General features: G+C 45.0%; 1 protein-coding gene across 1 annotated transcript in view; it reads left to right on the top strand.

Moving 5' to 3' along the window:
- The first annotated feature begins 10892 nt into the window (after positions 1–10892).
- Positions 10893–22092, top strand: part of LOC126260952 (juvenile hormone acid O-methyltransferase-like) — a 92405-nt gene continuing 81205 nt past the window's right edge. The window contains exon 1 of the mRNA XM_049958464.1: positions 10893–10946. The gene's annotated coding sequence lies outside the window, so the exon portion shown is untranslated. The remainder of the gene's footprint in view (positions 10947–22092) is intronic.

The following is a 22092-nucleotide window of genomic DNA, read 5'->3' as shown; positions in this document are numbered from 1 at the left end:
ATATTGTTGCCGAGATGTGAGCTTGCGGAGCTTTACTTCATGTTCTTGGCTGGACAACTTAACTTTGGTCCTCATAAGTCGAATTACTATACTCTTATCACTGCATCTGAGAGTACATGTATCTTCATACAAATCTATGATGACACGATTCTTACGTAGAAACTCCATTCCTAGGAGGCAAGGTACTGACAGATTTTTAACAACTAGAAAAGTACATGGTACGGTGTCTGATGCAAATCTCACTGGTACATGAATTTGTAGCGTCACCTTTTGAACTAGAGAGCCTACAGCTCCGGATACGGTACACCCTTGTACTGGCAATGACAGAACTTTTGCTACAGAACACACTTTCTTATATACACATAAAGACAAAACATTGATATTGGCACCAGTACCTATTATAGCGACAAGTGGTACATCATGAATATGAATCATAGTGGATGCGTGAACCTGGTTTTCCCATAAATCCTCACCATTCCAAACGTCATTCTCCTTCAGCAAGTCATCTCGTAAGTCACAGTCATTGTCATATCGTATAATGTTGATTTGCCCTCTAATGAAATCGCCCCCAACATGTTCCGCAGCTTTCCCAAGGAGGCAAGACAAAGAAGCTGCTTTTAGTTTTCCGCATGTTCATTAGATTGAATTTCGCTCACAATTACTTTTGAAGTACCGGGCGGTACGCTCTGCACGAAGTTTGCTTCCGTATTCCACCTAAATTGCGAGCTATTTGCCGGAAATTCAGCCGAGATGGTGTGTGTTGGCTGGTTTTCTTGGGCATAATAGATGCGAGAATTTTGAGGTTCATGATTTTGACTTTGATAATTAGTAAAAGGTAGAGGACTATTCCTAAAGTTTGGAGCATACTGTTCTTTGTATTGCTTGGAAGGATCTGGAGCATTTCTCCCTTGAGAACAGTGCTGGAATCTAGGCTGGTTACCGTACTGTTGTTGACTGTTGGTGTTAATCCAACGTCCTTTTCCACTGAAATTATTATTTTGACGATCGTTATTGTAGAGATAGCGATCATTGTAATTAACTGGTGAATTACCATATTGCTGTTGTATTGTCTGGTATATGGGGTGGTACCTGTTTTGATCCTGGAATTTATGTTTCTGCTTCCCGTTACGGCGATAGTAGTTGTTATTAACGCACGGAACGTCGTGTCCTATACTGTTGTTGGGTTGGTACCTGAGTCTGCGCCTACACCGTGCGGCTGTGTAGTGTGCAGGCCAAGATTACAATTACTCCGCGCACAAGCACGCACGTCTTCTTGAATCATGTCAAGGTTGTCAAGTACTGACAGAAAAGCCTCCGTGTCGTCGTCACTGACATTTACTAACTTCTCCCTGATTGATACCGGTAGCTTTGACTTAAGGATCATAATTACGTCCTTCGTGGAAATGAGCGTGTCCCAATATTGTATTTTTCGCAGGTATTTCTCGAAGTACCTACGGAGACCAGCACTTCTCGTGTTAAACGGTTCAGCATTATATACTTCCTTTCTAAGGCGTTGTTGTATACCTGAACTCCAGAATTTGTTCAGAAATTGCTTTTCGAAGTCAGCGTAATTATTACATCTGTCAATTACTTCTGTTCCCCAGACAGAACCCTCTCCTTGAATGTAACCTACTATAAAGCGCATACGTTGCTTGTCATCCCAGCTCTCAGGAAAAAAAACCATTAAATGACTTCAGAAAAACCATTGGGTGGATGTTGCGTTCCTCTGTCAGAAAAGGCTGGAACACGCGGTGCTTGAGAACGCTTTCTTCTTTCATGAGCTCGACAAGAGTTACTTGATCATTCTGGTTGCGTACTGACGGATTCTTACTGCTGTGACCATGTACAAGTGGAGAGAATTTTACACGAGACACGGGATTATTATTGTATTCATGTTCTGAAGAAAGCAAGTGTGAATGCTCACTTCTATTGTCATTAGGAAAATCATTGACTTGTTGTTTCAACTGCTCGATTTCCTCAGTGAGGTGTCGTTTCCACTCGGGAAGATCTCGGTGAAAAACTCTACGAATCTCTCCTAATTCAGTGAGAATCGTATCTCCTGATGTACCTGGAGCAGCTAAAACTTCAACTGTGGCTGACTTAACGACTTCTTTTAAGTCGTGTTGAACCCGGTTTTCTATGTACTGTTCCTTAGTCTCGACCCATTCTACAAATTCTTTTCCTATCGTGGAACGTACGTTTGCTGCAGCATCATTCACCTTCTTTTCAATGTTAATTTCGGATAGCGCCTGTGTCAGGTCATTGACGCCTTGCAGAGTGATGACATTGTCTGCAAGCTTGTTTACTTTAGCTCCGACCTCAATGGACTTTTTTGAAACTTCCGTTGTAACTGCCTGGCAACTTTCGATTTGTACTTTGATGTCTTTGTGCACGTTACCTACTGTGCTCTCACATGCATCTACCTTCTGCAGAATACCTTCTATCCTGTCATTAACTTTAGTACTTAATTCCGAGATATATTCCACCGTGACTGTCCTTATTCTTGCCTCTAAGTTGGCATAAATATTATCTAACCTATTTTTCATTGTACCAATCATGGTATTTAGGTCAAACCATTTTCGCTCTGTCTCCCGTTCCTTTTCCCTTTCTTTTTGTTCCCTTTCTTTTCTATCTCGTTGTTTTTGTAATTTATAAGCTTCCCTTTCCCGTTTCTCCTGTTCTCTATCACGTTGTTCTTGTAATTTATAAGCTTCCCTTTCCAGTTTCTCCTGTTCTCTTTCTTGAAAAAAGAATTCTTATCATTTCAACCATCGAATTTTCTCCCGCTTGCTGTGACGATGATTGCTGTGACGATACGTCACGCACACCATCATCGTCTACCGTCCTCTCCATTCGCGAATCGGGTCTGCCTGTTCCCGTTCGCGAACGTAGTGGGTATGACTTGACAACTGTGTCATCACCGTCATCCACACTGTTTGTCGGATTTCCTTTGTCATCTGCCATGTTTATTTTCAAGTTTGTGACGTAACTGCTCAAAGACATATTTCGCGGCACGCCGATCGTCAACTCTCAGATGCGCGCGCTGATAGTCAAACGTCACACCGCGGTAGCTGACAATTGCAGAGCTATACCGGGTAGAAGACAAGATGGCACCTAACTTTGAAAATAAGTGACAAACACCTACTAGACACTGAATCCTGCTATTATATCATCCATCTTGTGTTCTTAACCGTAGCAACAATGAAGATGCTGATAATACTAACAAATAAACTTTGCATGAAGAGATGATCAGAAATGAATTCTAACTACGTAATTAAGAAACTCTGCAAGGAAATAACGGCGATAGGATAAAATGAAGCAGTAAGGAAAGAAATTCCGGAAATCAGTTTTTTTAATACAAGATGCGAGATTTTATGCGTAATGAAAACCGTACTTACATCAGTCGTTTTGCGCACTGATGTTATTTTTCGAAAATCTTTTTTTTAATACTTCCACGGTTTTGTTCAGTACTTCCTTTACGGCTTCCCGATGGCCACCGGGTGATGTCATGAAACAATAACAGAACAGATAAAAAAAATTTTATGTTCCCTGTTCGGGCACCACATCTAGTATGATAAAAAAAGTTATAGGTTAAATATATTTCAATTCTTTCAATTTAAATCTGTGTTTCATAGTAGAATGTCGTGTTCCCAGTTTGGCACAGCTTTGCCACAGGAGACACGAAAGCGGTCGAAGACGTCCGTCTTCTGGTCGGCTCCTGATCGTTGTCAGAAGGAAGCTAGTTTTTTGATTACGCAAAGACTTCCATTATTTGGAAAAGAACAACCCGGATTTCTTTACGTAATCTGTATGAATTTTATAATTACCTAAGGGATCTTTAACAATTAACAGTAAAAAAAATTGCATTTGCAAATGAAATCATTAATAAATGGGGCAGCTATGAGTTGTATAGAAGACAAGGGGCGGCCTTCTGTACACGACCAGGATGCCGTAGTATTCTCTGCTGTAGTAAAGGCTGTTTGACATTTATAAAAATAATATGGCATGGAGGTTAAAAAAGTATATAGGAAAAGAACAGAATAAGAAATCTGGTAAACACTAAATATATTCAAACAATTCTCACTAGAAAATTAGGGCTTATTTATAAACAATATAACTTACATAAGTACTTTTCTAACTGTATGGTGCGATCAGATTTCAGCCTGCCCTGCCTTGGTTTACGTTTTTGTCACAAATTACAGTCATTACTTTTCTCCTTCGCTGAAGACAATTCTTGCACTGTCCAACATGTTCATAACAATAACTTGCCGATTTACAGTTTCGAACATAAATTACTTGAATTTTATTAATTAATAATGTTGTCTGCACGCTGGCAAGACTGCTCACTTTTCTAGCTTACAGTCGACCTTCTTTACGTTTTCACATTACAAGCAGAAGTACATTAAAATCTGAAGATCTACAAACGTTTTTTATTGTCATCTTTTATTTAGATCGAAGCGGAACGTCAGTTCAGCTTCTGTTAAAATGTTTCTTTGCCTGCGCAATCGATGTATTAGCGTCCGCGCTAGATGCGCATCTTTACAGTTACGTAAATTATATAAAACAAATGTCTTTCAAAGAATATGTCTCATCTCATAGGTTGATCATTTAGTATACAGATAGGTGAATGCCTTTCCAAGGGTACTCACAGCTTTCATACTACGGAAATCCCAGTAATATTACACTAGGGAACGCAAAATCTCTTCCACTAGTCAATACATGGAGGGTATTAGATAGAGCCACACACAGCGACCACAACGCAATTCTCATAACCACGGACAGATATATCAATACACATAACATGGACCACTCATAGGGAGAGCCCACAGGCAAAAAGTTCGAGATTTTGTTAAGGCGTCGTCGCTATACATTGTTCAAGGCAGTATAGATTAAAAAACGCATGTACTGACAGAGATCCTAGAAAGAGCACAGGAAGCAGGTATACCACGCGCAAAAACTGGGTGGGGACAGAAACAACCGTGGTCGACAGAACTGGCTAGACTAAGGAAGGATTCACGGACGGGACAAAAGAAAGTACTACCAACAAGCAAAGACAGTTCCTGAAAGACAGATAAGACTTGATATGTAACGTGACGCTGAACAGAAATACCAAAAACAACTAAAGACAACAAGGCAAGACTACTGGACCAATTTTGTAAAAAACCAGCTACAGAACGACATCTAGGGACAACCATTCAAGATAGAAACAGAACGAGTTAAGACACCGACACTTCTGTCAACACTAAAACAAACTGACGGCACAATGACCAGAGGATGGAGAAGCACAGCAGAATATCTTCTGAACAGGCTACACCCGGATAACGACCCCACAGAAGACGAGCGACACCACGCTGACCCAAGACAGAGCATGAGGCAACCATACACCAGTGACAGTGTAACCATGTCATTCGCGCAAGAAGAAGTAGCGACGGCAAACAGCAGGCTTAAAAACCGAAAAGCACCGGGCGCAGACAAAATACTTTCAGAAACATTAAAACAAACAGTAACACAAATCACACCATTTCTAACATTTTCAACGAGGCACTACTAACAGGCAGAATTCCAAACCTGTGGAAAACTTGGTTCAAATGGCTCTGAGCACATTGGGACTTAACTTCTGAGGTCATCAGTCCCCTAGAACTTAGAACTACTTAAACATAACTAACCTAAGGACATCACACACATTCATGCCCGAGACACGATTCGAACCTACGACCGTAGCTCCAGAGTGTAGCGCCTAGAACCGCTCGGCCACTCCAGCCATCTGTGGAAAACTGCTAATGTAGTAATAATCAGGAAATCACAAGACAAAGAGCCAACAGACCCCAAAACGTACCGACCGATCTGTCTCTTAAACACTCTCGGCAAGGTTGAGGAAAGGCGCCATTCTAATCGACATAGCCGGGGCTTTTGACAACTTGTGGTGGCCGTCCCTCTTCGCCAGGTTAAGGTAAATGAGGCTATCAGCTTCCCTCTGGAATAGCCTCCTCGATTACTGCATAGTCAGAGTGGTGGAGTGGAGGGCTGGTACACGGAAGGTTGTCAAGAGAATAACAAAGGGATGTCCACAGGGCTCGATCTGCGGACAAATATTTTGGGATATCGCAATCGAGCCCTTGCTGAACACCCTCGACAGTGACGAGAGGATAAGAGGTGTGGTGGCCTACGCAGGTGACCTGCTCATAGTGGTGTCAGCCAACTCGAGAGCAGCACTAGAGACAAAAGGCACGCAACTGCTTCAGAAAATTAACAGTTGGTGCAAAGAAAATAAATTAAAAATAGCTCCCAACAAAACTGTATATTTACTGCTCAGAGGGGTCACAGAGGAATCCAATTCTAAAATTAGACAATACAAGCATGCAGAGGAAGCAAGCCACACGTTATCTCGGATTGCATCTGAACGAAAAACAGACTTTCAACCACCATATAAAATTGACAATTGACAAAGCCTCCAAAATTGTGCACGAACTAGCAAGACTAAACACAACTCAGTACAAGTTACCTATTAAGACGATAAGGACCTACCACATCGCGATATTTGAATCCATCGCATGCTTCGCCGCAAGTGCTTGGACTCACAGACTGAACATACAGGCTAACAAGACAATTGCAATACGAGGTCAACGTAGTGTACTCCTGAGAATGAGCGGAGCCTTCAACACCACGTCACTAGAGGCACTTTGCGTTGTGATGGGGACCTGCCCTATAGACATTACAATACGTTATAGAGCTGCACTTTACTGGCTTAAGAGGGACAGGTGCGACAAAGTCACCGAAATTATAGGAACCAACATTATGAACAAAACACAAATGAAACAATGGCGGATTCAAACACGGCAAAAAAATGGTTCAAATGGCTCTGAGCACTATGGGACTCAACTGCTGTGGTCATAAGTCCCCTAGAACTTACAACTACTTAAACCTAACTAACCTAAGGACAGCACTCAACACCCAGCCATCACGAGGCAGAGAAAATCCCTGACCCCGCCGGGAATCGAACCCGGGAACCCGGGCGTGGGAAGCGAGAACGCTACCGCACGACCACGAGATGCGGACCCAAACATGGCAGAGAGAGTGGGATGCATCCGATAAGGGTCGCCGAGTACACTATTTCTTTCCTGATGTACACGAAAGACTACAACTGAAACATGTCGACCCAAGCAGGGGGATGGTCCATTTCCTGACAGCCACGGACCGTGTCCGGTACATTTAAACTGTCTGGGACTAACTAACGATGAAGTATGCGTATGCGGAGAAACTGGGACACCAGAACATGTCACACGGCTGTGCAACACGCTAGCACAAGTGAGACCTATACAGAATGACAATGACATCGCCAGAATAATATTTAATCCCGATGACTGGAACAAACTAAATAGCGTAGCCGATATTGTACCGAACACTCTGCACCAAGAATACAAGCGCAAAAACCCATATGGAAGGAGGCGTAGACAAGCACAAACAACACAACAAACCACATGGGAGGACACAAACACGACCACAGATTCCGAAACCGAAGAAGGAACGCTAAGTGAACATGACCCAGAAGGGATCAACATATAAGGGACCAAAACCAACAGTGTGTGACACTGCATGCCACAACACAGTCACAAACAACACAACAATCATAAAACAAATAAACAGCTTCACCGCATACTAAGACTGTAGTAATAAGGTATTGTCGCTTGGGAGGAGAAGGCTCGAAGAACTTTTATTCCGAGGCTCCTCCTCTCCAATGGCACCCTGCATAGTGTTTAAAATATACTACACACAAGCAGTCATGTATTGCTCGGTTATTGTGTGCAGACAGAAGTATACTCTCTTCTCTATTCAAAGCTATAATCAATGAATTTCATATATCAGTAATGTATCAAGTTATTTAAGGAATAATGCATTCAATTAGCAATGAACTATATTCTATTTCAACTAACAAGTTACAGACATAAGTGTATTTCTCATGTAAAGCTAAAATTCATGTATTCCATGTATGAAGTGCTCAATAAGCATTTAATCTGTATAATATGTGTAAACATACATTAGCGCAAACCATATCAGATGAGAATAGCTCAAGGTTGTACCGAGACCTTCTCATCTGACATAGAAATAGGCCATTACTAACCAACATGCTACTTAGACTGTATTACTCATCCAAATACAGCATATCACTTCCCTCTATACACGACAAACTATTCTTAACCACTCTCATTGTGCTACGTTTTTTATTTTCTTTTTTTCTTTGACATTCGCATTGTATAAATTTAATGATATTCTCATCAGGTAAGTAGTAATCAATTAATGGAACACTTTTAACAATTTTTAAGCATTCAATTCGCTGTAACCTCAGAGAAATCTTTATACATTAAGTTCATTATATTATTTAAAAAAGCATTAACAACTGTATACCAATGAGACTGTGACAATTAGAAGTCTTTGCTATTAGATTCAGAAGCATCCGACCCACCTTACATTTCAAGGCGGTGGGTTATTCTGTACTGTTAATGAAATAAATAAATAAATAAAGTTCCAGACTTGCAGGACTTGTTGGGATGTCTAGCGTTTAGGAGCATCCCAGCAGGTGAACCTACCCCCCCCCCCCCCACTCCACCCAACCAAATGAACCATGTGTAGTGCTATCGTGCCAACCACCCAACAAAAGGTTCATCTTTTGTCACTGCAGACAGGATTAAATGGTGTCTAACATACATACGAGGCAGGTGAAACTTTAAAGACAACGGGTACGGAGAGGGAGAGAGTTTAAGGGGACACGTCGTGTGAGGAGTGTAGCAATCGAGACGCAAGAAATGAACCATTTGAACGTCCAGTCTATATCTAGTCCTCTGCTACGAAGAGCAAAGTGTGGTAAGCATTTTACAGTTCTGTCGACTACTAAATGCTTCATTTCTTTTGTATCTGTTGTTGCTTTTATTAAGTGATGTACACCACCAGCATGTGTCGTTTTTCTTAAAATTACAGGTCATATTTTATGCTGTTTACATAAATAAATTACGTTTATATGAACGCCGTTTGTTTTATTTATTTTGCTTCACCACGATGTATTTCCCCAGTCAACTACCAATCACGTTGCAGGGTACAGGAATCATTTTAGTTAATAACTGTGGCGATACTACAGTACTGAAATCCCTCCAAAACCCAGGCGATCATTGTAGGCAAAACCACCCCTTCCTTCCGCCTCCTTGATTTCGACATCACCATCTATGGCCGTCCTATCGCCCTCACTCCCACCCTTAAGTACCTTGGCGTCACCCTCGACCGTCGCCTCTCCTGGACTCCCCACCTCCGGACAATCCAAGCCAAGGCACGCTCCCGACTCAGCCTCCTCAAGCTCCTCTCCGGCCGTACGTGGGGTCTGGACCCCTCCACCATCCTCCACACCTATCAATCCCTCATCCGCCCTATCCTTTGTTATGCCCATCCGGCTTGGATCTCCGCCCCCCCTCCCTTTTATAAATCCCTCCAAATCCTTGAACGCCATGCTCTCCGTCTCGCCTATCGCATCCGTCTCCCCTCCCCCACGCGGATCCTGTATGACCTCATCCCCTTCCCCCACCTCCTCCTTTTCCTTGAAAGGATACGGATCCTGTACACCTCCCGTAAACTTGATCCTCCTCACCCGCTCGTCTCCCCGATCCTCTCCCACCCCCGCCCGCTGCCGCGCCTGTATTCCCACGTCCCGCCCGGTCTCCATCTGTCCACCCTCCTTACCCTCTCCCAAGGTGGCTTCCGCCAGCTCCCTCTCCCTGATGATGTCCTCGTCCCCTCCATCTACCCCTCCTATCAACTTTGACCCTGCCCCGCCCCCCACTTCCCGTGTCCTTTCCTTTCGGCACCCTCCCTCCCTTCTCTTCTCTTCCCTTCTTTTTCCATCTCCCCGTCCCCTCCCTTCCCCCTCTTCCCCCGGGCTTCCTCTCCCCCTTCCTCCCTCCCCCCTATCTCCCCTGCCCGTGGCATCTCTGCTCTCCCCTCTCGCTCTCCCACTCCCCTTCCTCCTCCTCCTCTCTTGGCAGGTCCCCGGACTCGCACACGCATAGTGAACATTTGCGTGCCGGAGATCGTCGCCTTCTGTGTCTCGTGTGTGTGACGTCGTATAGTGTTTTTGGTGTCCGCCGTCCCACTACTACGTTCACTTGTGCCGTCGGATTCATCAGTGTTTTGTGCGCCGTGCCAATGTGTTTTCAGTGTTGTTATCGTCACATGTGAACGACTCCGTGTTTTTTGTGTCTCTGTGACCTCTCTCTTTTGCCCGTCATTTTGTTCATTGTCATTCACCATTTTTTATACTCTTGTAAAACGCTATGGCTGAAGAGCGGCGTAGTGTGCCGCTGCCAGCCTACCTGATTTGTACAGGTTTTAAAATAACAATAAAGTAAAAAAAAAAAAAAAACAGTACTGAATTGGTTGGTGGCTTCTAAACTTCTGCCAGAGGCTAGAAGCGGTAATGTAGTTAACAGACTTTCCTTGCAGCTTACAGCCACGAGAGAGGCTGTAATCGTTTTAGTTAACATTCGTTTGATGATGTTCAGCAACTCCGAAATGCATGATTCATCAATTCTTAGATAATTCCGAAAAATCGTCAGCTCCAAGCCGCATAAGTAATAGAACGTCGGTGAATTTCTTCCAGTGCTTTAGCCCCTTCTCTGCTCACAGCTTTCTCTCGGCATTTTTGGCCTTGTTACATCCAATGCAAACCCAGTATTTGTTTCTTTTTAAAAAGAAACAGGATCTCGTAGCACATACACTCAAGGACCTTACAAACAACTCACAACGACAGGGCGGCGCTGCAATCGCTTAGTGGAGTCGGTCGTGACACGTGAATGCGAAACTGGTCGACCCGGCCGATAAATTGGCCCAACGTTGAGTAGGTTTAAGCGCGTCAGCAGATTGTCCCAGTACACGGAGCGGTACACAGTCGTCTGAGCCCCTGGGCTGTGAGTACGTACGACTATTCTGCTGAAAATTCCCACTAGTTAGTAACAAAAAGTATCAGATCGGGTATTTCTGAATTCCGGAAGGAAATTGACACACACTCTTTCAGGAAAGTTATAGGAACTGTTCTGCGTCTCGATTCAGATGTATTTCACTTAAAAATCTTGGGCGATAAATGACGTAGTTTGAGTTTTATTCAGTCTCAACCATGACAACGTCCTATCAGTATCCGTTATGGCTAGCTTTCAACTCCTTGATCTGAACTTATATGCGAATCTTTTTATTGCGCGGTGAGCATAATGGTTAACTGACAGTGTAGTAGTTTTAGGTCAATAACGGAAAAACCTGTCCTTTATGTGTTATCGCCGGCCAAGGTGGCCGAGTGGTTCTAGGCGCTTCAGTCCGGAACCGCGCTGCTGCTACGGTCGCAGGTTCGAATCCTGCCTCGGGCATGGATGTGTGTGATGTCCTTAGGTTAGTTAGGTTTAAGTAGTTCTAAGTTCTAGGGGACTGATGACCACAGAAGTTAAGTCCCATAGTGCTCAGAGCCATTAGCTCCTCTAAACAGTGATCTTGGAATTCTCAAGATTTGGCACATTTGCGACTTGAAATTCTTTTTAAAAAAATTGAAAACCTGCAGTTTCTTTGCGTGTACTCTCTTCCTAAAGTTATACGTTCGTTTTTCAATGTGCGCATCTTTTTCGTCAGGTGGACAAGGAAGATTGCTGTTCAGCTAAGATTCCGCTATTTTAAATTTTTGAAAGGCCCTCGGCATTTATTCTGTACGAAAATCCCGCACAACCAGTTCGCATACATAGTCACCACATTCCATGTGCGATGACTGTCCTTGAACACATTTTCGTTGTTACTTCTTTACATTACTACAAACGAGTAGCACTCAAGTAGCTTACGAAACTGCACGGAAACGAAGGTTGTCGTCGAGAGCACTGCTGCCACATTAAATTGACCTGAAGAAGCTTTTACATCCACCAAAGTTTGATTTAGTGTACAGATCTTCGTATAAACACGCTCTGGTTTATACACTCACCGCCTTTGATATATGATCGTTATTCCCACATCGACTAACAGAAAATTTGAAAAGGTGGTTTTCGTAGTCAAACCAGTTTATATGTTCAGCTATGAGAGCTTCATTTTTGAATTTATTTTACTCAGCCTCATTTCGTTTTCACATTCCTCCCTTAACTTCTACTGCGAAGAAACAATTTTTTTACGTGATCTAATCTCTTTCAATGTGACGATAAGATATAATTCTACAAAGTGTATGTAGTTAGGTTCCAAAACTTTAATACGTTTACGAAATTTAGTTAACTACGTACAAAATAAAAGTAGCAGTCCAGTTAGTTCACTAGCAACAAAAGATCAGATAATCTTCCTGCACTCTTGCAGGAAATACCCTTTGACTGCTTTCCAATCAAGCAAAAGCCTTTCCACAGTTGGCTCTAAAGTTGCTCACCTAACTGTTGCATGGCGAAATACGGCACGACTATCTTAACAAAGGCAAAGCCTTAAGCACTTCCACTCTTTCAGCACTGACAGAAAATTCACCAAAAACAATCGAACGAGACTTTCAATATTAAGGCAATTTCATGCAGTGTTTTGCTGCACTATGCAACACAGCATAACAGCAGTAAGCTTTAACGATATTCAGGATGCGATTTTGTAGTTTCTGAAACACCAAGCAAGTGTAACTACAATTGACAGAGTTAGCACATTACACTTCCATTCGGAACGACGACAGTTCAAACTGGCGTCCAGCAATGTCGAGTTAGGTTTTTCGTAATTTCCCTAAATTGCTTCAGTTAAATGCCGGGATAGACCCTTTGAAAATGCACGGCCGGTTCCCTTCACCATCCCTCCCTATTCCGTGCTTGTGCTCCATCTCTAATGACCTCATCATCTACGGCATGTTAAACATTAATCACCTGACCTACAATTGACCGAAGCATTGTCAGCACTATGTATAACATTAGTAAGCTCCAGACAAAGTTTTTGCAATGCTTTGATAATCGTTTTCCTGGTAGACTCTGATCCACATCCGGTACTTTATAACAATCTAAATAGATAATTTACTATGCCTTCATCAAAGAAAATAACTACGAATGGGAACAACTTTTTTTTTACTTTTGTTGGTAGTGTCAATATATACTAAAATGGAATATTAAGATCTTTTTCTTACGACAGTTCCTATATAATATTGCGCCAAAACTTTACTCGTGAGTCTCCATTTTTGTTCTATCTGACTACACCTTTGAAAACAATTCCACCATTTTATAATACGGAATCTAAATTTTTTGCCAGTCAGGAAACGTAACTGTATTCATGTCTTAGCGAGTGGCAGATTTTAATGAGTTGAACTTCACCTAGTTTCTCTTTAAAATCTTCAGAAGGTGGAACAAGAAATTTTCTGATTCTGCCTGAATCATTTTTAGTAGTAACGGTAAAAGACGTTTCTTACCATTACTGTGTTGAATAAGAGCTTTCACCCCATCATTCTTCACACTAAAGATGAACAAACCGTACATCTGACCTGGTGTTCGCCGTCTACTTAACTGATCCAACTGGAAAATCATGTCGGGGCATTTCCCTTTTTTTATCATCCCGTATCATTAACGTAGATTTTGGAATGTCTACTGTGTTCGAAAGTTACGAATTACCTCGAAGAAAACGGTTGACAACCGACACGGATTCAGAAAATACCGTTCTTGTGAAACACAGCTAGCTCTTTCTTTCCAAGTAATGAGTGCTATCGACATAGGATGTTACATTAATTCCATATTTTTTAGATCCCCAGAAGACTTGACAACGTTCCTCACAAGCGACTTCTAATCAAACCTTCAGTCGAGAGGCTGGATTAGTGAGCTTGTCAGAAAGGTCATAGATAGTTCATCACAGAAAGTCGAATAAAACAGAAGTAATATCTGGCGTTCCCCAAGAAAGTGTTATAGGCCCTCTGTTCTTCGTGATCTAAATAAACGATTTAGGAGACAATCTGAGCAGCTATCTTGGTTTTCAGACGATGCTGTCGTTCACCATCTTGTAAAGTCACCAGCTGATCAAAATAAATTGCAAAATGATTTAGACAAGATTTCTGTGCCATGCAAAAAGTGGCAGTTGACTCAAAATAATGAAAAGTAAGATGTCCTTGACATTAACACTAAGAGGAATCCGCTAAATTTCGTTTACACGATAAATCTCACACACCTAAAGGCTGTAAATTCTACTAAATACTTAAGGATGAAAATTACGAATAAGGTAAAATGGAACGATCACACTGATAATGTTGTGGGGAGAGGAAACCAAAGACTGCGATTTATTGGCAGAACTCAGAAAATGTATTAGGTCTACGAAAGAGATTTCTTACACTGTGTGTCCACCTCCTTCTGGAGTACTGCTGTGCGGTTGGGATCCGTATGACGCAGGATTGAGGAAGGATTTCGAAAAAGTTCAAAAGAGGACAAATAGTTCTGTATTACCGCGAAGTGCGGAAGTGTGTGCCACAGACACACCACACACCAATTACGGCGGCAGTCTTTAAAACAAACGCGTTGTTCACGGCGGTAGGACCTTCACATGAAATGTCGATGTTACTTTCTCCTCAGAATGTGGACACATTTTGTTTGCGCCCTCGTACATAAGGAGAAACGGTCATCATAATAAATGAAGAGAAATCAGAGGTCGCACAGAAAGGTTTAAGTTCATTGTTTTCCGTGTGCCATTAGAGAGGGGAACGGTAGAGAAATGGCTTACAGTGTTTCGATGAACCCTCTGCTAGACACTTAATGGTGAATTGCGCAGTAATGATGTAGATGTAAAAGCACAAGAACCATGAAGATGCTTAGCGTTTCTAGGCGAAGAATCCATATTTTAAGTACGTAGCTAATATTCTTTCCAGTATTTCTGTAACAATCAAAATAATACTAATGTATCACAATAGGTTTTAAAGGAGGTTGGTTATATGAGGGTAAAACCAAAACTAAGGTCTCCTATTTTTTTAGAAGTACAAAGACCTGTTTATTTTTACAGTGGTTTACATCAGTTTACAGCTTGAAAATGTAGCTATTATTCGACATAATCAAAATTTCTGTCGAAGCATTTTTGTAGACGCTGTGGCAGTTCTTGTATGCCCATGTCATAAAAGTTCGCCGCTTTGCTGTTCAGAAAGTTACGAACCTCTTCTTTCACCTCGTCGTCGGAGATGAATCGATTTCCGGCCAAATGTTCTTTTAACCTAGGGAACAGGTGATAGTCACTGGGCGCCAAGTCAGGACCATAGGGTGGGTGAGTGATAATGTTCCACTGAAATTGTTGCAGGAGAGCAACGGTTTGCCGAGCGATGTGTGGGCGAGCGTTGTCATGGAGAATGTGTACGTCTTTGCTCAACATTCCTCTTCTCGGCTTCTGAATTGCCCGTTTGAGCTTTTTCAGAGTCTCATAGTACCTATCATCGTTAATTGTGGCCCTAGTGGTCATAAAGTCGACCAACAATACCCCTTTCCGATCCCAAAAAAAAGTTGTCATGACTTTACCGGCAGACTGTGTTTGTTTGGATTTCCGCGGCTTTGGCGAAGGAGGATGCCGCCAATGGCATGATTGTTGCTTGCCTCAGGTGTGAAGTGGTATGCCCAGGTTTTGTCACCCTTGACAATTGAATCCAGAAAGTTGCCCTGCTCGGCTGCAAGGCGGTGAAGAAATGTGAGGGAGGCATCAACTCGTTGCCGCATGTGGTCCTCAGTCAGCATGCGTGGCACCCATCTTGCGCACACCTTCCGGTAGTTCAATGTTTCCGTTAAAATTCTGTGAGCGGTGCTTCGGGAAACCTCAGGAACCAACGTACAGAGATAATCCAGGGTGATCCACCGATCTTCACGCACGCTTTGCTCAACCTTCAACACTGTCTCCTCAAAAATTAACGTTCTCCCTCTCCTTTGTTCGTCGTGAATTTCGGTTCGACCAGCTGCAAACTCTCTACATCCATGCACGACTCACCATACACTTCCGTCAACTGACGATGTATTTCAATCGGCGCAGTGCCATGTGCCTTCAAAAACCGAATAACTGCGCGCAATTAGCACTTGGCGGTAACATCCAACGGGAGCTCCATTCTCAACGGCTGCCAAGCCAAGACTGAGCACCTCAGCGCGGCGTACGCATGTTTACACACAGCGCGTGAAGCACTCTTCAGAACAGTGTGACCAACTGCCACACAAACATTGTTCTGTACTTATAAAAAAAATAGACCTTACTTTTGGGATTACCCTCGTACATACTGAAATTGTTGCCCATAAAGAAAGAATTAAATAAGATTGAAATGATACACTAATACTAACATTAATACAGATCAGTAGTAATCATCATTCGTATTATTTTTTATTAATTTCCCAAATACGTCAGATTCGCATACGAAACACTGCACACAGTCGAAACGCCACTATGCTGCCGGCTGGCAACAGCGTAGATGTTAGCTGACTTGATTTTGCAGTTCTAAGAACAAAGTACCACTTATACGTTGGTACTGATCACGCTACTGAAATACTGAACAGTTCGTTAAGGAACAGAACACTTGACATCCAAGGCAGCAACACATCCGCTGTTGGTGAACGACTGGGCAAAATCAACTGTGTAGGTAGGTCTGGTCCGAAATACTGTGGCGTTTATGCCACATCCCTCTCCACGTTGATTACATTTGAGCAGAGAGACAGTGGGGATTCAGCAAACACACTGGGCGCCAAGAAGCGAATGGTTTATTATTTATATTTAATGTTCAGACATTAGTATTAAGCTCCAACCGTGATGATAACATTACTTGTACTGGGAACTTGTTAATAATAATTTCTACTTCACGCATTTCGTTAGGAAATGCTAATTACCAATTTTAGGCACTGTCGGTGCTTACTGATAGAAAGGATGGACCAATTGCCAGCGCTCCCTGAGAGAGTAGGCGCCAAACCGTTAAGATCGCTCATTACTAGTCTACGATAGGTTTCTGAGGAAGTAATACGTGAAGCCATGTACGAAACGTGATCCCGTGTAAAGATGGAAGTTTGTTGAAAATTGCCTCCAAGGCAGTTTACGATCGGTTTTTTGAGGAGGCAACACGCATAGAGAGGGAATTGTTAAAGTTGCCATGTAAAACATATTGTGCGATGTCATTTTGATTCTGAGATCGTGCAAAGTATTGTTGAGGCTTTTGCGGTACTCGGGAACTAATGATTAATGACCAGGAATCTCTTTATGAATATTAAGTATAGACTACCTGTAGAAATAGTTCTGCTAATTTTGAGACTGGTGAAATGAAACAGTTAGTTGGCATCCTAAAACTTTGCTATTATGCTTAAGCGTTTTAAACCCACCCCTTTCTTTTGCTTGTGCCGTTTTCCCGCAATGAGGCAGGGTCGGCATGGTTAATCGGATTTGGCAAGGTTAATTTAAGGGGTAGCCACATGCCCTTCCTGCCGCCACCCCATATCCCCTGGGACAGAATTAGTGTACCCCAACTGTCGGTGTCTAGTGTAATCCATGGAACAGTGTGAATGTGTTCAGATATCTGCGAGCTGTGTAACTGAGGCGGGACGTGGGGACGATCACGGTATTCACCTAGTGGGATGTGGAAAACCGCCTAAGAACCACAACCAGGCTGGCCAGCACACCGGCCTCCGTTGTTAAGCCGCCAGACGGATTCGATCCGGGGCCGGCGCGCCTGCCCGAGTCCAGGAAGCAGCGCATTAGCGCTCTCGGCTAACCTGGCTGGTCCATTTTTAAACCCACCCCCTTGCCACATTATTATGCACTGTGAACTGCACAAGTGTCAGAGCTCTCAACCGAGCTAGAGGAAACGAATTCGAAGGAACCAGTTGGGGGCAAAGTCTACAAGACACGAGGTAAGCAAATTGCCTACAATTCAGTTAGAGGAAGGGCGGAGTGGACGCAGTGGACTTTCATATGTAAATCACACATAGCATCTTTGCGCGTTCCCTTGCAGCAGACGATATTTGGAACATTCATTCCCTTGTCTACTGTAATAGTGTTGCACTTAAGAGGCACTCCTTCTGTGAGAAGAAATGCTTTTATACAGTGGTTAATTTAAATAGGAAGCATTAAACTCTCATTATAGTGTTATTATATCACAGTGGAAAACCGGTTGGTCGGAAGTGTCGAGGTACCTGTGGCGCCTACAGTCGGATACATAACGTCACGGTCGAAAAGCCTGTGTAGCCTGGTCAAGGGCTTGCAACACTGACATGTAGTCGTCAGTGAAGACATAAAAAGTACAGTGATATGGGCGAGTGGCCATGAACAACATACTAAATCTCCTGAACGGTGGGCTAAGAGTGTTGAGGGGGTGTGGATGTGGGGAGCGGGACGCCATTTAAGTTCACTTCTTTGTGGTTGCATGTTGTTGCCGTCGTCTTCAGTCTTGAGACCGGTCTGATGCAGCTCTCCATGCTACTCTATCCTGTGCAAGCTTCATCTCCCAGTACTTCTGCTACCTACATCCTTTTGAATCTGCTTAGTGTATTCATCTCTTGGTCTCCCTCTACGATTTTTACCCACCACGCTGCCCTCCTCCCCCTGCGGGTCCGGGGTAAGAATAGGCCGGAGGTATTCCTGCCTGTCGTAAGAGGCGACTGAAAGGAGTTTCAACCATTTCGGCCTTCCATGTGATGGTCCCCCTTAGGGTTTGACCTTCATTTTTCAAAATTCTACAGAAGTACGAGCCTTTTGGGGAAGGACGCCTTACGTGGTGTATCACTGGTCCTCCGTGCTCTAAGACCTTGGCACCCAGCACTGTAACGGCGTTGTAACCATACCCACTATTCCTCAAATTGGGCCTAAATGCCTGATGGGTCCTACAAGTTACGCCCATAGTGCGTCCCCATCTGCACCTATGATCATGATGGACCTTCCATGGCACCGTCTCCTTGGGGCATCAGGACTCCCGGCAATGGTCATCCTGCCAGGTGGCCCTTGCTGCGGCTGGGTGGCGCCCGTGGGGAGAGCCCCTGGTCGGAGTGGGTGGTATCGGGGCGGACGTTTCGCAGATGAAACGTCAACACGTATCAGGTCGCTCTGCGGCCGAGTCTTTCAAAAGAAAAGGTACCGTTTATAGTTCTGGTTCTCCTGCCCTTTCCCCCTTGGCCACTCCATGGGAGGAGGGACAGGCCCGCCGGCTTGGGGCGAAGTACTTCCCCCGCTATTTGGTCTGTTCTCGAACCGATGGGGGGACATTCGCCACCTCCAAGCCCATGTTCTTTGTTCAGCACATTGAGGACATCTTCGGGGAAATCGAGGCTCTCAGCAAGATGCGTTCAGGGTCCGTTCTTATCAAGACCACCTCCGCCACACAGTCGGCGGCGCTCCAGGCGTGCGACCGCCTAGGGGACATCCCAGTATCCATTGTCCCACATCTGGCACTAAATAGAACGCAGGGGGTTATTTTTCATCGTGACCTCCTGTTACAATCTGATGAGGAGCTCAGGGCCAACCTGGAGCGCCGAGGCGTGCATTTCGTCCGGCGAGTCCAGCGCGGCCCCAAAGACCGTCGTATCGACACCGGGGCCTTTATCCTCGCCTTCGAGGGGGACGTTCTCCCGGAGAAGGTAAAGGTGATGTGCTACCGGTGCGACGTGCGACCTTACGTCCCGCCTCCTATGCGCTGTTTTAGGTGTTTGCACTTTGGGCACATGTCGTCACGGTGTGAGGCTGAGCCCCTTTGTGGCGCTTATGGACGTCCTCTTCGTGAGGAACATACATGCACCCCACCACCTTGGTGCATTAATTGTCCTGGCGTCCACTCGCCTAGACCCTCAGACTGCCCCGCATGTCAGAAGGAGAAGAAGATAAAAGAAATCAAAACTTTGGATCGCCTCTCTTATTCTGAGGCCAGGAAGAAGTATGACCGCCTCCATCCCGTGCCATTGACCACTTCGTTTGCCTCAGTTGTGTCCACTCCTTCTGCGGTATCCTCACCCCTATCCTGTCCCCCCTCCGCCTCCTCCGCCCATCAGGGGGCTCTGCCTCCGCCTCCCAAATCCCTCCCTTTCACATCCTCCTCCCCCGAGGCCCCCACCCCCTCTGCCCCAGGGGCCACCCTTCCTCCTCCTCCTGCCCCCACGCCACCTGAGAAGCGATCCTCTTCTCAGGTGTCCATCGGGGAAACGTTCCAGACCCCAACTTCCGAGGTCCGGCGTTCCAAAACGGGCCCCGCGCGTGAGGACCTTCTTCGGGTCTAGCCCACTATCCCTGTGCCTCCTCGGCCTTCCAAGAAGGCCTCCAAGAAGTCTCTATCCCCCTCTCCACCCCGGCGCGTTTCGTCTGACGCTCCATCCGTGAGTCGCTGCTCCCGGCCGTCCTAACTTTCGCCGGAACGCTCTGCTGCCAGGCACTCAGCTGGCCTTTCGTCCGCAAACGATGCTGCCCCTCCTACACAACCAGGGACACCCCCCAGGGGATCCACAACTCTTTTTTGGATACGTGCGGAGCGAGCACGGGACCCTGAGCTGATGTGGCCTTCCTTCCTTTCCGGGCTGCATACCTTCCCTTTCCGCATCCTTCCCCATCCCCCATCTTCGCCCCCCCTTCACCACTGGCTCTTTCTTTCCCTTTCTCCCCCTCTGGGGTTATGGTTTGTGCCTACGTCCGGAGACGGACGCTCCTAAATATACTACATTCTTCGCCTTCCTTGCTTGTAAGTCTTCATCCTTCCTTTGTCCTTCTCTTTTCCTTACCTCTTCTCTCTACCCTTTTCTCCGCTGCGGCGTTTGAGACCTCTCTTCTTTCCTTTCCCTTTCTCTTTCTTCCTCCCTGTGCGTGTCTGAAGGCCAACCCACGCACTTCCATGCGTAGCCGGTGACGGGGTAACGCGTAATTCCCCGTCCCGGGTAGACAGGTAGGACACGTACATACCCCCTGGTAACGGCCAGGCCCAGGGAGGGGTGATTACCCGAGCTGATACCTTCCGAAAGTGCCGATTGGTCCCTCCGTCCGTTTGTCGGGAGGTGTGACCTGAGGTGTGAACAATCACCTAAGGCGGGAGTGCCCTCAGAGAGGGCCCCCACAAGGGAGGAGCGCGCCATCGGAGACGCCGGTAATCATGAGGGATTCTTCTGCAATGGTTTCCTCACCTTCCACTATGTCTGCTCACAAACGTAAGTTCACTGAGTCTCAACCACAGTCAGTTCTTCCATCGTTGCCACAGTTCCTTGTTTTTTCTCGGTCTGACGAAGGTCACGACTTCTCCACGGTCAACCCTTTCATTATTCAGAAAGGTGTCGACGCAATTGCAGGTCCAGTCAAGTCTTGTTCCAGATTACGGAATGGCACCCTGCTGTTAGAAACAGTCAGTGCCCTCCAGGCCCAAAAATTGCTGCGTACCTCACTACTACACACTTTCCCTGTCCGGGTGGAACCGCACCGTACCTTAAATTCCTCGCGTGGAGTCGTTTATACACGATCCCTCGATGGACTGTCTGACGAAGAAATTCAGCACTACCTGTCTGACCAGGGTGTAACGGCTGTTCATAGGGTTATGAAAAGGGTTGACATGAACATCATTCCAACCCGCACTGTCTTCTTGACATTTGACAAAGTTCAACTCCCATCGAAAATCAAAGCAGGCTATGAGATAATTTCCGTTTGCCCTTACGTCCCAAACCCTACGCTTTGCTATCGATGCCAGCGGTTCAATCACACCAGCCAGTCCTGTTCCAATCCGGCCAAATGTGTTACGTGTGGCAAGGATGCCCATGAGGGTGCTTGTCCACCTCCATCCCCTCGCTGCATCAACTGTATGGGTGACCACGCTGGTTCCTCTCGAGATTGTCCCGTTTTTAAGGACGAAAAGCTCATCCAGGAAATTAGAGTGAAGGAAAAGGTGTCGGCCTTTGCTGCTCGAAAATTATTCGCCAGTCGACAGACCACCGTGCCTCAGAAAGGAAAATAGAGCGCTGTCCTCGCCTCTCATCGGCCAACAAAGGAGGCGCCCACGCAGACATGCGACCTCACCTTTAGTGCCACGGTCGTCAGATCGGCCAGCGCAAAGATCGCACGTTCAACCTCACCACTTTCGCCTGACCAGTCTCTGGCTCACCCTTCATCGAGTTCTGCTAAATCTCGAGCCCAAAAGTCAGA

This window comes from Schistocerca nitens, chromosome 5 (genome assembly GCF_023898315.1).
Source record: "Schistocerca nitens isolate TAMUIC-IGC-003100 chromosome 5, iqSchNite1.1, whole genome shotgun sequence".
Classification (NCBI taxonomy): Eukaryota; Metazoa; Arthropoda; class Insecta; order Orthoptera; family Acrididae; genus Schistocerca; species Schistocerca nitens.
This window is presented reverse-complemented; position numbering and strand designations above follow the sequence as displayed.